Here is a 16,356-nt window from a genome sequence, read left to right on the forward strand (position 1 = left end):
ATTTTTAAGTAACAAATGGTTCAAATGGCTCTGAGCACTATGGGATTTAACACCTGAGGTCATCAGTCCTCTAGAACTTAGAACAACTGAAACCTAACTAACCTAAGGACATCACACGTATCCATGCCCGTGGCAGGATTCGAACCTGCGACCATAGCGGTCGTGCGGTTCCAGACTGAAGCGCCTAGAACCTATCGGCCACTCCAGCCGGCTTTAAGTAACAGACGGGAGGATAACTACAGTATGTAAAACAAAAATGTTCCATAGATTATAGAGCCCCTTTATATATCCTTACTCAGTTTCTAGACTGTTCACTGCTTCCTATTTTTAGGGATATCCAGTAAGTACTCATCGCATACGTGCAGAAACGATCGTTATGAGGTAACGCCCGACAGGTATGCAACACATCTAACGTACAGGTAACGTAGGTATGACCTTAAATCACCAAAGCTTCTAGAAAAAAACTACCGTAACCTACGCTTAATCGTTATAGTCTACGGTAGCCTACAGTAGTTTTACGACTCTCCTTGTGATACTCAATCACCAAAATCTGTAACACAAAACAAAGGATAATGTAACATCTGTATTGATACAGAAGCGTCACTGAGGCAACAGCTGTCCATAATATCGTTGTGCCGCACTTCCGTTTCTTTCAATGAACCCGTACCTGAAGTGCATACACAGCGTTCCAGGGTGAATAGTAAACGATGTATAGATGTAGACTGAAGCGACGAATGAAAATTTGTACAAAGGTGGGGATTCGAACCCGAGTCTCCTGCTCACTAGGCAGATGAGCTCACCGCTACACCACCCTGGCACAGTGGCTTTGCACAACTACACGGCCTGAGCTACCACGCCTCCCTCCTCAGTCCAAATTCCCATTCACACCTCATTCCACCGGTATAGCACCTCAGCATCGAATGGAACGGGCTAGCATGCCTGAAACCATGCATACTTGCTTCTAATATAGAGGTTTCTAGCCTGGGGTTATTATTCCTTGAGGGGTAAAAACTAAACGATTCGGTTCTGCTTCAGTCACGAGACTAAATTATTTTCAAAAGATCATTATTATTATCTCAGTTTTGTAAGACTCTAATACTGATTGTACAAGTTGTCAATAATTAGCCCACTTTTCCTTAATTGGTAGCATTAATGTGGTGGAGGTTACAGGTTCCTTACATAGTCCACCCGCTACAAACATATGTTGTGATTTCGTACATCGATGATGATAAAAGTGTGACATATACGTAACAGATGCTAAATATCTCACGAAAATGTCTTCTCCAAGTTGTAGATAGTACCTGCGGCAGTCCAGAAATTGCTTCGTTACATGCTTCGAAGCATGTAAATGAATTAACTGACAGCACGACTCAGCAGTAACTACACAAGGACTACTATAGTCTTTACACATTATTATTATTGTTATTATTATTACTATTAGCGGCTGTTGTCAGACAAAGCATCAACAGCCTGAAGTCTTCCAATTTCTGTCAGTTCAGAAGAAAGGAGTGCAGCAATCAAGTGATTTACGAACAGTAAGTATGGTGCACACATTTTAACTTTGTTGATTTTGAATGGGTTTGCAGTGTGCAGGTCAAGCAAGCCGCGCAACGGAGAGGAGTAAAGAAGACTAATACCGGGGAAGCATATTTTGTAACAAGTGTCTCTCCTCACTGTGGATAGTTAGCTTTCTTCTTATCTAAGAAGGAGTTGTGGGTAGCACTTACGATGCAGCAGGAATTCCCCCCCCCCCCCACAACACATACTCACACACTCTCTCTCTCTCTCTCTCTCTCTCTATCTCACACACACACACACACACACACACACACACACACACACACACACACACAAACTAAATTTCATTATATTTCACCATTTTAAAAATAAAAGTATTTCATCCTACAGTTTAGTTAGGCACCAGTGGTGGTGGTTAGTGTTTAACGTCCCGTCGACAACGAGGTCATTAGAGACGGAGCGCAAGCTCGGGTTAGGGAAGGATTGGGAAGGAAATCGGCCGTGCCCTTTCAAAGGAACCATCCCGGCATTTGCCCGAAACGATTTAGGGAAATCACGGAAAACCTAAATCAGGATGGCAGGAGACGGGATTGAACCGTCGTCCTCCCGAATGCGAGTCCAGTGTGCTAACCACTGCGCCACCTCGCTCGGTAGGGGCGGGGGTACTAGCTAATGTCTGATTTCACTCACATGTAATGGTCCAAGAAAGGTTGGAAACCACTGTTCTAATCAAATAAGGTGCTTTTCCAATACAGTTGGAGATCCTCTGTAATGAAGTTCAAGTTTTTTTGGGGGGGGGGAGGGGGGTGGGAATACCAGTGGGCTGAGGCTGAATGGTAATTTGTATTGAGGAGGGCGACATGCTAGTGTAGTCCAAGCACTTATGCATAGCCACTGTGCCAGCGTAGCATAATGATTAGCGCATCTGCCTACTGAGCTGTTAGATTCGGATCCAATCCTGGCCTTTGTACAAATTTTCATTCGTCATTTCAGCGTAAATATATACAATACTGATGTTGGAGACATGATAAGGTCTCTGGAGCCATATAGTTTCCTATGAGGAATAGTAAATATTTTAAGAGGCTATAGCATAGACTAATATGAATAAAACATTCCGTGTACAGGTTTTGTAATGGAAACATTGCTGCTGCTTATGGAGAGTGCGGCAGACGGTTTTCTAGCAGGAGAGGTCAGATTCTTATTTTCATTAAACTCTGAGACAGGTACAGTGCCTAGCAGTCGTATCTCATCTGAACGTGCAAATCAACAGTGTGTGGATGGAGTAGGAGACATTATCCAGTTAGTAGAGCGTAGTCCTTCAACAAGCGTACTCGGAACTTCTATATGTATCGGGGATCCACATGTGCGCATACAGCGTACATTAAGTATGCATGGCCTCTATCATCCTTTGCAGCCGATTCAACACCTGCAAGGAGGAGACGTTTGGAATGTTGTCGTTGGCTAATTAAAAATCACCGCGTAATCCGATTGATACTGATTACTGATGAAACAACTACCATTCGTGACGACATCAATAACACTAGCAACCCACATCGCTGATCCTACGAAAACACACATGCTTTTGTGGAGAAACATTTTCAAAGATTCTAAACTATAAGTCTGTGATGTGTAAATAATAGATTTCAGCTATCAGTCGTTCTTTTTAAATTTTATTGGCAGCTGTAGATTTCAGCTAGAAACTAGCCGTTGTCAATGCACTATCATTTTTGTTCAATGCTTGTAATGCCTGTTGGTCGGGCTTCATCCACAGTTCATTGAGCTCCGTGCAACAGCCTTCTGAATGGAAGGTAACCTGATGAAGTCTGTGATGTTGTGTAGTAGACAATCGATTGATTGGGCCTGTTGTATTACCTCATTCTCTTACAGAGCTCCGTTATCTTCACGCCCTTCTCGGCGGGAGGAGGTCGTTTTGGCCCGGTTACGGATTGGACACTGCTGGTTCAGCCACCGCCATCTGCTGACGGCTGCGCCGGCGCCTTTCTGCCCATGTGGGTAATTGCTGACGGTACGTCACATTTTAACGTCCTGTTCGAATTTTAATACACTGCGCATTGATCTTGGCCTGCCATGTACTCTGGATGAAATTTTAGCGGATGACCCAGGAGCAGCTGCTCGCGTTCTTCGTTTTATCCACTTGACAAACCTGTCTAAGGACATTTGATTATGCTGTTTTCTTTTAATCCCTTGCCTGTTAATGTGCCTTTTATAGTGTTGTCCTTTTTAGTTGCTGTTTTAACATTGTGCCTCGCAGTGCATTCATAACTTAGTCTGGGCGCTAATGACCACTGTAGTTGTGCGCCCTAAAACCACAAAAAAAGGGCTCCGTTATATAAAGTTTCTTGAAAACGAACTCCCAGCATTACTGGAAGAGGCTCCTTTGGCTAGATGGGTGGTTATGTCCTTCCAGTTTTCTTCACTGCTTGTCCGGTGTACATATTTAACAACATCAGGGGGCTCAAATCACTTTTCAACTACTGTTTCATGTTTTTCTTTTGTAACTGCTATCTGGTTTCTGTATTACCTTACAAGTCGTAGATACCATTTTGCTCCCTGTATTTTGTTCCTGCTATTGTGTCCTTATTTCAGTTAAATAACTTACACTCCTCGACAAAACAAAGTGAAGCACCTAGAAGACATGGTTGGATTTCAGAATGACTTCGTACACATACACACAATCGGCGGGCATGTAAATGATTCGAGTTGCAATTCTCTTTGACAGGTGGAACAGCCACCGGAGTGCACTAGTGTCCTTCGTGTGTAGTGTTGCTACCAGAATTATTAGAGTATGTAAGGGGAGTGAAAAGCGTCAGTTGTTGAGTAATCACTGCGAAGGACAAGCACATGGTACGTACCCTTGTGAGACAGTTATCAGCACCTCGGAGCCGGCCGTTGCGGCCGAGCGGTTCTAGGCGCTTCAGTTCGGAACCGCACTGCTGCAACGGTCGCAGGTTCAAATCCTGCCTCGGGCATGGATGTGTGTGCTGTCCGTAGGTTAGTTAGGTTTAAGTAGTTCTAAGTCTGGGGGACTGATGACCTCAGATGTTCAGTCCCATAGTGCTCAGAGCAATTTGAACCATTAGCACCTCGGAAGGGACCTCATTGTGCGGCTCCATTTGGTCGGTTACTCGAATCGTGTAGTATCCAGATTTGTGGGGCAGTGGGGTGTGATAGTGGTTACAAAACTCATGTTTGACCGATTTTTGAAAACTACTGGACTGCATGAGAACATAAAGGCAGGGATACTTGTCAAAAGTCTGGTCGACCACCACAAGTAAGAGCGGCCATTTTTTAAACCAAGTACATCGTTAATCATGTCCGCCCCCGGTAGCTGAGTGGTCAGCACGACTGAATGTCAATCCAAAGGGCCCGGGTTCGATTCCCGGCTGGGTTGGAGATTTTCTCCGCTCAGGGACTGGATAGTGTGTTGTCCGTGTTGACCTATTCATCATCATTTCATCCCCATCGACGGGCAAGTCGCCGAAGTGGCGTCAAATGGAAAGACTTGTACCCGGCGAACGGTCTACCCGATGGGAGGCCCTAGTCACACGACCATTCACATCTGCGCCTGCCATCGTAGAGCAAGAAATAGACTTCCTGCATTATTCTTCGTCATCTGGCACCATCTATCAGAGACTAACAGCAGCCGGAAGGGGAATTACTGCACCAAGTGTAGGCTGCAATTAACACCACAACTTGCACGGTTGCGTATGGGGTTGTGCCGAGACCGGGAAGCTCGGACTACTGATGAACAGCGTCGGACTGTGTTCAGAGATTCCTTCACAAAAGAAGACGAAGTAAATATTCCAAAATTCGAATTAAGAACACCTGCCCACACCACTAAAATAGAAACAGATATCATCGGTGCACCGAAGTAGCTTAAATTATTTAATGAAGGCAAGGTATACGGTCCAGAAGGTATACAAGTCAGGTTCTTTTCTGAGTATTCTGATACAATAGCTCCGTACTTAGCAATCATACATCATCGCTCGCTCGTAGAAAGATCCGTATCCAAAGATTGAAGAGTTGCACAAGTCACACCAATACCCAAGAGAGGAAACAGGAGTAGTTCACTGAATTACAGACCCATATCACAAACGTCGTTTGCAGTAGGATTTTGGAACATATACTGTGTTCGAATTGGATTCAGAAAATATTGTTTTTGTGAAACACAGCTATATCTTTATTTTCGGGATGTAATGAGTGCTATCGACAGGGGGTGTCGAATTCATTCTATTGAGTTCCATTACGCACTTTGCCACTCAAAGTGCCATCTAGTTGCAACTCGCAAACTGGACAGGTCACATTGTCCAGTAACCCGCTCCTTGTAGGGGAATATTGTAACTTCGGGTGTGCGAAACTGGACTTCAGAAATCCTTTGTGCTCGCACGTACTGGCGAGATGCTGATGAGAGCGGATGTGCCATGTAGCCTGGAGACAGCGTACTGAACGGAAGAATATCTCGTGCAGCCAAGCACTGCAGTGGGGAGTGCTGCGGAGTAGCTTCTTGTATATTACGGAATATTTTTACGTAACTAACTTACTGTCCATCTATTCATTATGGAACGGAAAGTAGGGGGAGGGCAGTGAGTCCTCTAGTTCTATACACACAGAACATAAATGTACCAATGCAAGACCAGAGGCCCGCAAGTGAACTGCGTACAGATTCGACATTTTTAGATTTCCGGAAGGCTTTTTGACACTGTTCCTCCCATGCAATTTTTAATCAAATTGCGTCCCTATGGAGTATCGTCTCAGTTGTGCGACTGATTCGTGATTGCCTGTCAGGAAGGTCACAGTTCTTAATAACTGAAGGAAAGTCATAAAGTAAAACAGAAGTAATATCTGGCGTTCCCCTAGGAGGCGTTACAGACCCTCGGTTTTCCTGATCTACAGAAATTATTAAGGAGACAATCTTAGCAGCCCACTTAGACTGTGTGCAGATGATACTGTCAGTTACCACCTTGTAAGGTCATTAGATGATAAAAACCAATTCCTAAATGATTTAGACAAGATATCTGTATGGTGTAAAAAGTGGCAATTGACTGTAAATAAAAGTGTGAAATCATCCGCACGAATACTGAAAGGAATCCGCTAAATTTTATCTACACGATGAATCACACAGATCTAACGGCTGTAAATTTAACTACATACGAGGGTTCCCAGAAAGTAATGCACCGCATTCTTTTTTCTCAGCCGAAAACAATGCTACGAATGCGAAACATTACTTACGTGTTATTTGAAGTCTTCTGACAGGGGAACCTCCCCATCGCACCCCCCTCAGATTTAGTTATAAGTTGGCACAGTGGATAGGCCTTGATAAACTGAACACAGATCAATTGAGAAAACAGGAAGAAGTTGTGTGGAACTGTGAAAAAATAAGCAAAATATACAAACTGAGTAGTCCATGGACCACATAGGCAACATCATGACAATGTAAGCGCAGGAGCAGCGTGGTCCAGTGGTAACGTGAGCAGCTGCAGAACGAGAGGTCCCTGGTTCCGTACCGACCAACGAGAGACTGGCGCGAATCCGGATAAAAGAATCGCCCAATTGTGAAACGTGCAACGAAAAGGACACTGTAGAGCACCGTTTCCTATGCAGGGCAACCAGGAACATATGGGAGACAAGCAAGAAGATAATAGCCCACATGAACAGAAGCGACCCAAGAAACATCCAAGTCACGGCTCTCACTGTCCCTGACGCGAAACCGTTCCCTAGGCCAAAACGAACGGCCACGATGTGGATACTCGCCATGACTGCACACGCAGTCATTGCCAAAAAGCAGTCAGACAGCGTGCAGTTCCTCACGGACTTGTGGGAAGAGCACAAGAGGGCAAAACAACGCGCTACATATCGTCAGACTTTCCACAACTTCCTGGAGATCCCGCTGACCGCCGCCTTCAGGGACGCCCTGTCTGCCGCCACGTGACGTGTCCGCCACCGCCACCGCCGTTGCCGCCGCCGCCGCCGCTGCCATCGCCGCCGTCCACCGCCACAAACCCCCCCACGCCCTTGCCGCAGTCGCAGATGTCCTCCCACATCCCAAAAGCACCAACAGTGATGCGTGTGTTACAGTGCTAAAGTGCTTTTTATTAAAAAAAGAAAAAAAAGTGACAGTGAAAAGTGATCGAACGCGTAAAAGTTTACAATATAGTGTCAATATAACCCTTTGTCTTTTGTGTTTTTGTGCTTTTTTTTTTTGTTTTTCTACCTTCCATCGTGTACAATCGAGAGGTGTGCGAAACTGTGAGTACCACAAAACTATTACAGGCCTATCAGTACAACAAACGAGTGATTTACATGCTTATATATGTCTGTCTTGCCACCACAAATAGTTTCCTCCTTTCAGTCTTCCTTACTCTCACGCACCACCTATAATAAACTAGCTCTAAAATTGCACTATATAATGCTTCCTAGTGAATTGCTCTTTGCTCAATCGAAAAAAATAGGTTTAATAATTCGCTAAAATATTAATGTCCTTTTTCTTTTGTCATGGATTGTTTAATATGTTGAGATAGTTTTTCATGAGGGTTTCCCCTTTGGATACCACTTTACCCATCAAACAAGAGCTGACAACTGATACACTCGTTAATATTTCTATCAAACAGATTTCATGCCTAGTGCATGTCCCACTAAGGTCTCGTTTTTGAAGACCCAACGTAGAATGCCTCCCCCTTGTTTTCTAACACAAGATTTAAAAAGAGGATAGTAATAACACAACATTATTTTAAAATGAATAGAGCACATCCTCAACTCAAAACGTCTACAAAAATAATAACAATAATAATACCATAACTAGTAATAAGTAAAATTCCATAAAATAACTTTGTTTTCTTATATACTAATTATTCTCTGTAAATAACTAGATCGTACAATCAATGCTTACTCCATATTCACTCTGCCATACGTATAAATGTAGCGTACAAAGGCTCAGAAAAGCTAAATAGCTAAACTACAACAATAAACGGTGCAAGAAACAACTAAAAAAACCTCTGACTGACCGACTTTCGAAAAATATTAAAAAAATTAAAAAAAAAAAAATACCAAATGAAATAATTACCTGGACAGTACAGTAACAGAAAAATAAAAATAAAGAATGGATTGTCTCGTCTCTACAAGTAAAATGTAAACTGTATTTTGTAAAACGAATTTGTTATTTTGTAAATAAAAGTCTATATACGTTAAAAAAAAAAAAAAAAAAAAAAAAAAAAAAAAAAAAAAAAAAAAGGTTCAAGTCTTCCCTCGAGTTAAAATTTTACTTTCTTTATTTTTGCATAGTTATTATCTGTCCGTTCGTTCACTGACGTCTCTGTTCACTGTAATAATGCGACCGCATCGCAAAACCGTGCGATTAGTAGACAAAAGGACGTGCCTCTCCAATGGGAACCGAAAACATTTAATCGCAAGGTCATAGGTCAACCGATTCCTCCACAGGAAAACATGTCTGATATATTCTATACGACACTGGTGACGGCATGTGCGTCACATGACAGGAATATGTTGTCGACCCACCTAACTTGTACACTTGGCGAATGGGCACAAAGATTCTTCTACCCTGCCCGATTTAGGTTTTCTTGTGGATATGATAATCACTCCCAAAAAAGTGATGAAAACATATAGGGGACTTATGACCACAGCAGTTGAGTCCCATAGTGCTCAGAGCCATTTGATGAAAACATAAGAGTTTGTCACATAAACTGAAAATAAAAAATTAAAATATTCACCCGATGGGAGATTTGAACCAAGGACCTTTCGTTCCGCAGCTGCTCACGTTACCACGAGACCACAGCGCTCCTGCCTTTCCATGGTCCTTGATATTGGATATCTACCCATGAACTACTCAGGTTGTATATTTTGCTTATTTTTTTCACAGTTCCACACAACTTCTTCCTGTTTTCTCAATTGATCTGTGTTCAGTTTTTCAAGGCCTATCCACTGTGCCAACTTATAACTAAATCTGAGGGGGGTGCGATGGGGAGGTTCCCTTGTGAATGAGCGCGCCAAGTTCCAGTCACTTCCTACAGATGGTGTAGCTGCAAGACAGTTTCAAAATGGCGTCTGTAGGTGATGTACGTTACAAGCAACGTGCCGCCATTGTATTTTTCACTGCAGACAAAGAAAGTTTGGGGAATATTCATAAACGCTTGTAAAAAGTCTATGGGGAATCCGCTCTCGACACAAGTGCATTTAGTCGCTGGGCACGGAGGATGGGGTCATCAGAAGGCGTCTCGGCGGAGATCCACGATTTGCAGCGGCTGTCACACCTGACATGCTGCAGGCAGCTGATGTTGTCATTCGCGAAGACAGACGCATTACGACTCGGCAGTTGGCGCTGGATCTGTCAATCAGCAAAGGAGTGTGGATGCAGCTGTTGAATACATCGCAAAACAGGGTTGGACAGTGTTACACCATCCACTGTACTGCCCTACCCTAGCCCCCTCGGACTTCCACTTGTTTGAGCCATTAAAGGATGCCATTCGTGGAAGACATTTTGAGGACGATGAGGAGGTGATTACACAATGAAGCACTGGCTCCGCCACCAGGACAAGGATTGCTACCGACAGAGCGTACACGGCCCTGTTTCGTGCTGGAGGAAGGCCATAGAACGGGATGGAGACAACGTGGAAAAATAGGGTGCTTAGATAAAACACCATTCTTTCTTGTGTGTAATTCTCATTATGTTCAATAAAGAATGGTTGAAGGGAAAAATGCGGTGCATCACTTTCTGGACAATCTTCGTACTTAACGATTACAGTTACAAATAACTTAAATTGTAATGATCACACAGATAATGTTTGGGGGAAAGGAAACCAAAGACTGCGATTTATCGGCAGAAACTTACAAAATGGAGCAGGTCTACTGAAGAGACTGCATACACTACGCTTGTCCGCCCTCTTCTAGAGTGTTGTTGGGCGGTGTGGGATCTGCATCAGAAAGGACTGACGGGAGTCATCGAAAAAGTTCAAAGGACAGCTCGTTTTGTATTATCACAAAATGGGGTGAGTGTGCCACGGATATGTGAATTGGGATAGCAATCATTAAAACAAAGGCGTTTTTCGTTGTGGCAGAATCTTCTCATGAAATTTCAATCACCAACTTTCTCCTCACAGTGAGAAAATATTTTGGTGGCGCCCAACTAGATAGAGAGAAATGATCATAAAAATAACAAAAGAGAAATCGGAGCTGGCACGGAATGATATTCGAGTTCGTTTTTCTCCCGCGCTTTTCGAGCATGGAACAGTAGAGAAATAACTTGAAGGTGGTTCTATGAACACGTTGTCGGGCATTTAATTGTGAAATGCAGAGTCATCATGTAGATGTAGAGACGACACGCTGTTCTGCGATACCCTGGAGGTCATAGTTGGTGAGTATGGCGGGGACCTGGGGAGCTGTCCCATTCTTTCAATGTTTTGAAGAATCACTTCGGTGTTACCACTGTTGTCACGGATTTCCTCATGTACGAGGTCTATTCAAAAAATTCCGGAACATTTGTAATTTTGCGCTAGTGGTCTTGCATGGGGGCTTAATTAAATATAGGATTGAAAATATTTTTTTTTTGTATTTAGTAACTGTATGTCCGATTACGCAGTGTCTCGTAAACGGTTGGCCCTGACTAGTATTATTACGCTATCTGACTGCAAAGAACAATGTACGAAAATTTTCGTAAACACAGTTAATTAATTAAGTCCCCAGCAACTATAAAACCTACAAAATCCAAGCACAAATGTAACTGTTCTGTATGTGGGAGTGTGACTCAACGTCCATATCTGGCACGGTTCTTTTCCAACAAGACAAGAATTTTTTTTTAATATCCACTATGCTGACGTGACAAAAGAAATTTAGAAAAACTATAATTACGCAAGAAAACAGAATTCACTCTAATACAAGAACACAAGCCAGATGCTTTGTTGACTGAACCTGTAGTGACGCATTATTTCAGACACACAATTAATAAAAGAACATTGTAATTTTTACCTTCATATATATTGACGAAATGCACACAATAACATCTGCTATCTCTCCCATCAAATAACTGCATAAAACATGGGACAACACTCTTTACTACAACATCTTACTCCGACTTCACGACAAGCAGTGCCCACTAGCACATCTCGGCACGAACTCTTAACACATACTGTCCTCTACGAGCTCTCTACTAGCACTGACTTCTACGATCTCTTAACACGCACTGTGGAGGCGGCTTAATAGTACTCTTTGGCGCACTCTCTGGCGCAGTGGCACAGTGTAGCCACCTTTCATATGCCCCTCCTCCACAGGCCAGAATTTGATGGTATTTTTGCCAGCATTGGTGGTGAAAATACCACCAAATTCGTCCAGAAAAATACAGACAAAAACAAAAGATAATATTAATACCTAAATATCACATAATTAGTTAAAAATTTTGGCTTTGCACTGACCTTTTACTAACCTAATATATGAAATACAGTAAGCAATACAACTTCTTTTCATACATGTGACTTTACATAATAGTTTACACAATATACAAAAAATCAGTTTATACAAATGTTCACATAAAATGCTTTCAATGATTAGTTTATACAAAAAAAGATACTAACAGGTGACATCTTTTCAGTAAAAGCAGTCCATCAGTTGCACCCAGTAAAGTTTAGCAGGTACACCCAGCAACAAGTCACATTAGTTCAGTAGAAGCAATCCATCAGAGGTACCCAGCAATGTTGAGCAGGTGCAGACACCAACAAGTGACATCATTTCAGTAGAAGCAGTCCATCAGTTGCACCCAGCAAAGTTTAGCAGGTACACCCAGCAACAAGTCACATTAGTTCAGTAGAAGCAATCCATCAGATGCACCCAGCAATGTTAAGCAGGTGCAGACGCCAACAAGTGACTTCATTTCAGTAAAAGCAGTTCACCAGTTGCACCCAGCAATGTTGAGAGCAGGTGCAGACACCAACAAGTGATACCATTTCAGTAAAAACAGTCCATCTGTGGCACCCAGCAATGTTGAGTAGGTGCAGACAGCAAAAAGTAACATCATTTCAGTAGAAACAGTTCTAACAGTGGCACTCAGTAAAGTTCAAGAGGTACACACAGCAACAAGTCACATTAGTTCAGTAGAAGCAGTTCATCAGTGGCACCCAGTAATGTTGATCAGGTGCACACAGCAACAGGGGACATTTTTTCAGTAGAAGCAGTCAATCAGTTGCACCCAGCAATGTTGAGCAGGTGCAGACACCAAAAAGTCACATCTCTCAGCAGAAGCAGTTCCACAAAATTCACTAACACTGATCACACTGTTCATCAGAGTTTATGAGCAGAAATTAAACATGTCCTAGTGGCACCAATCATGAAGGAAAGGTACAAGTAACAGTCCATAATTTTTTTACAATCACTGATCACACAGTTCATCAGCAGAAATTGAACATGACTAAATGTCACACATCATGTTGAAAAAGTGCAGGTAACAGTTCAGAATATTTATCTTCACTAATCAGTCAGTTTAGGCATGAACAATAGTTTGAATGCACATACAAATGCTTTTACAGTGACATACAAATCATAACAAACACACAAATGATGTCAGATAATTGTCCTATTAACTATTACAATACACAAATACCAGTAAACCTATAATATTTATGGGTGTCAGTGCAAGCCACTACAAACAAATAAAATAATATTTAGGAGCTAGGTGGTTAGGATTAGTAAAGGAAAACACACAGAACACACTCACTCATCTTTCATCCACATTAAGTACTACTGTGTAATTGAATAGTGTTAATTGTGTAAATGTAATTTTGTCAAAATCTGATGTTCATCATGTGTATCAAGTAGTACTGGCAGCAATGTATAACAGTCAATAATAGTTAGTCAACGTCATAGTCATCATGTCAAGACCAATGTTTGCCAAGCCAGATTAAAATGTACTGTTGCTGAACAACTGTCAGTGAGCCAAGATATGCAATTACTTCCTCTCTTCAAAAAAAAGTATATACTGCTTAGTGATTTAACAAAGTGTGTGTATAGACTATCTTCCTTCTATTTTAGTGTTCTAGTCTAGTATCTTCATCCTCCTTGTTCCATAAGACCAACAAAAAAAAATATGCTCCTCACTTACTTTACCTCTTATCCACCAAAACTCCAATAATCATCAGCTTCACACAATCTCAATAATACCTCAATAATACCTCTTCAATACGTCTTATCATCAATATCATTTACCTTACCTCTTGTCCACAAAAACTCCAATAATCATCTACTTCATATAATCTCTATACCTCAATAATACGTCGATAAATATAAACCTAAGCACCAATATCATTTCACTTCCATAACAACTCTTTCCTCTAGTCAGTCTCCTCGAACAAGTACAGATAAAATCCTAGTGCAACTTCAATTCAGCATCCCATACAATCCGAAGACACATTGTCAACACACAACCTCTGTGTAATCCATCTGACCCAAATTTTCTACTCATTATAAATTATAAGATACATTTTGGTTCCTTGTCCATCATTAAATAAAAGAAATGCATACCTGACCTCTAACAGACTTAGTTCGAATAACTCTCAGTAATTAAGTACGATTACGGAGTGTGAATGATCATAATATTTCACAGTGTGTCCACCACTTCAAGAATTATGGCAAACAGAAGCAAACATGTGGAGTATTTATTGTATCAAGTGTCACTTCCTATTTCAATTGCTCACGAAAAATGCAGTGTAATAATTGTTAATGGTCTAAACCTAGTAATGCTATGTCCTATCGTTAGCCTCCTTCTTATTAGCATAAATTATACAGCTTCCATGAAACCTCAGCTCATGTGACTTCTATGACTTTCTTGCACTAATGTCGTTCGTCGAATTATAGCAGTTAATTTTCTTATCTTAAAAATGTAAGGCACTGAGCGTAAGCAAAACATGCAATAGCGAGTAAATATACCAGTAGAGAACAGGATGTCAACAAGTGGATGCAGCACAATTCCTACAACGAGGCTCTGCCAAGCGAACAATCTATAATTAATCCAATAGTGTGACCTAAACTCTATGTTTATACACAGTACATCAGCATTGCTATACACCAAATTAAAGAGCAGTTATGGCAACAAAACAGAAATGTGTAAATATGCAATCCATACAAAAAGCAGCAAACATATATCTTACGTAATAAACAGGTCATTATCATCATATCAGCATACGCAAATAAATGTTCATATGTAATCTTAATAAGTAAACATGAAGGCGCAAGCAGATAAATCACAAAGTACAACATACATACATAATCACAGTCAGCACAATTAATCAGATTACCATTACAATTTAAATAAATAAGCACAGCAGGCACATAATTAAAAAATATGACATCAGTGAAAAAGCAGTGCAGCCAAGCGATGCATAATATATACAAGTCACAACCCAGTTCATTAATCAATAATTGTCAAAATCAGTTAACGTACGCAAGCACGTCGCTTCACACGTAAATTCATAGAACATGAAATTAGCACAAAGTATGAATCACGTAATCGCGAGCAGCAAATTACGTCTAAAGTACGTACCTAAGTGGAAATATGTCACCTGAAAAATGAACTCAATTAACAGTTACCTTTTTAGTTTATTAGTTTCTTCTTGGAAATTACATTCTTCCTGAAAATTTCTCGATAGCAGGTCGTCTTAACGTCGGACACGCACAGAATTTACCTGAAGGTCTTAAATACTTTATACAACCGTATCCTGCAAAATACTGAATGTTAATAACACAATTCAACAAGTCCTTATAGCTTTATACAGAATTTAGTCGGAGAAATTAGACTGTGTATTTGTTTATGTCTGTCAGTGCATTCGCACTGAGCGCTGGATCAGCTGTAGGCGCGTGACGTAGGAAGAAATTGTTCGCGGTCAACGACTGCCTTGTGCGGCGCGCAGACTTGACTGTTGCTTTGAGTATGTGCCGCCGCCAAAACACAGCGCGATATCCTTGTACTCTCCGCATGTTTACATGTACCTGTTAGTTTCTCTAAAGTATGTCATTCCACAAAAATTTTTCAAAAGTATATCATTCCACAAAAATTTTGGAAACTACGAACCTCACGTTTTGTGGTAGGAACAGCATAATTACGAACAGCGTCTAATTTTCTTTTTCTTTTTTTTTGATCAGGAAGAATACCTTCTGTAGAAATAAAGTGACCGAGAAATTTCACCTGAGAACGACCAAATTCAGATTTTTCCAAGTTCACTGTCATGCCAACTCGTGCAAAAATACGTAATAATGAGTCCAAAATTTTGTTGTGCTCACTCCAAGAACGTTTGGCAATAAGAATGTCGTCGACATAAGAAGTAATATTGTCACGAATATAAACAGGTAACATTTCGTTTAAACTACGAATGAATGCTGATGAAGATACAGTAAGTCCAATCGGTAATTTCCGAAATCACATTTGGGTAAATTAGTCAAATCCGGTTATTGTTTATCTACTGTCTAGATAGATTGATAGTCGAAGAGTTGTTTTGACAGATGCAAAGAATAGTAAAAGAGTAGGCAGCGGTACAGAAAACTAAAAGAGAAATAGCACCACTACAGCTCGGGGCCCTATGCTCGCTACGGCACATATTCACTTAGAGTAGTGAATCCCCTGAGGATCTTAATAGCTGCACATAATTTCTAGTTTTTGACCTTGTGGCACATCTGGCGGAAGTGCGTACGCAAATTGACCTGACCATGCACATGGATGTATCTCATTCTTAGAATTGCGGAAGATCTTAAATTTCAGAACAGTTAAGAAGTGTTTATAGTCAAAGTTTTCGCCTCGTGTCGACAAAGACCTACCGCGTCTGTCCCAGT

General features: G+C 41.3%; 1 non-coding gene across 1 annotated transcript; it reads right to left on the bottom strand.

Annotated features, from left to right (window-relative positions):
• Window positions 1-2,093: 2,093 nt before the first annotated feature.
• On the bottom strand, window positions 2,094-2,166 carry Trnaa-cgc (transfer RNA alanine (anticodon CGC)). Its single transcript has one exon. It is a non-coding gene; the product is annotated as a tRNA-Ala (tRNA).
• Window positions 2,167-16,356: the final 14,190 nt, after the last annotated feature.

Source organism: Schistocerca serialis, chromosome 1 (genome assembly GCF_023864345.2).
Source record: "Schistocerca serialis cubense isolate TAMUIC-IGC-003099 chromosome 1, iqSchSeri2.2, whole genome shotgun sequence".
NCBI lineage: Eukaryota > Metazoa > Arthropoda > Insecta > Orthoptera > Acrididae > Schistocerca > Schistocerca serialis.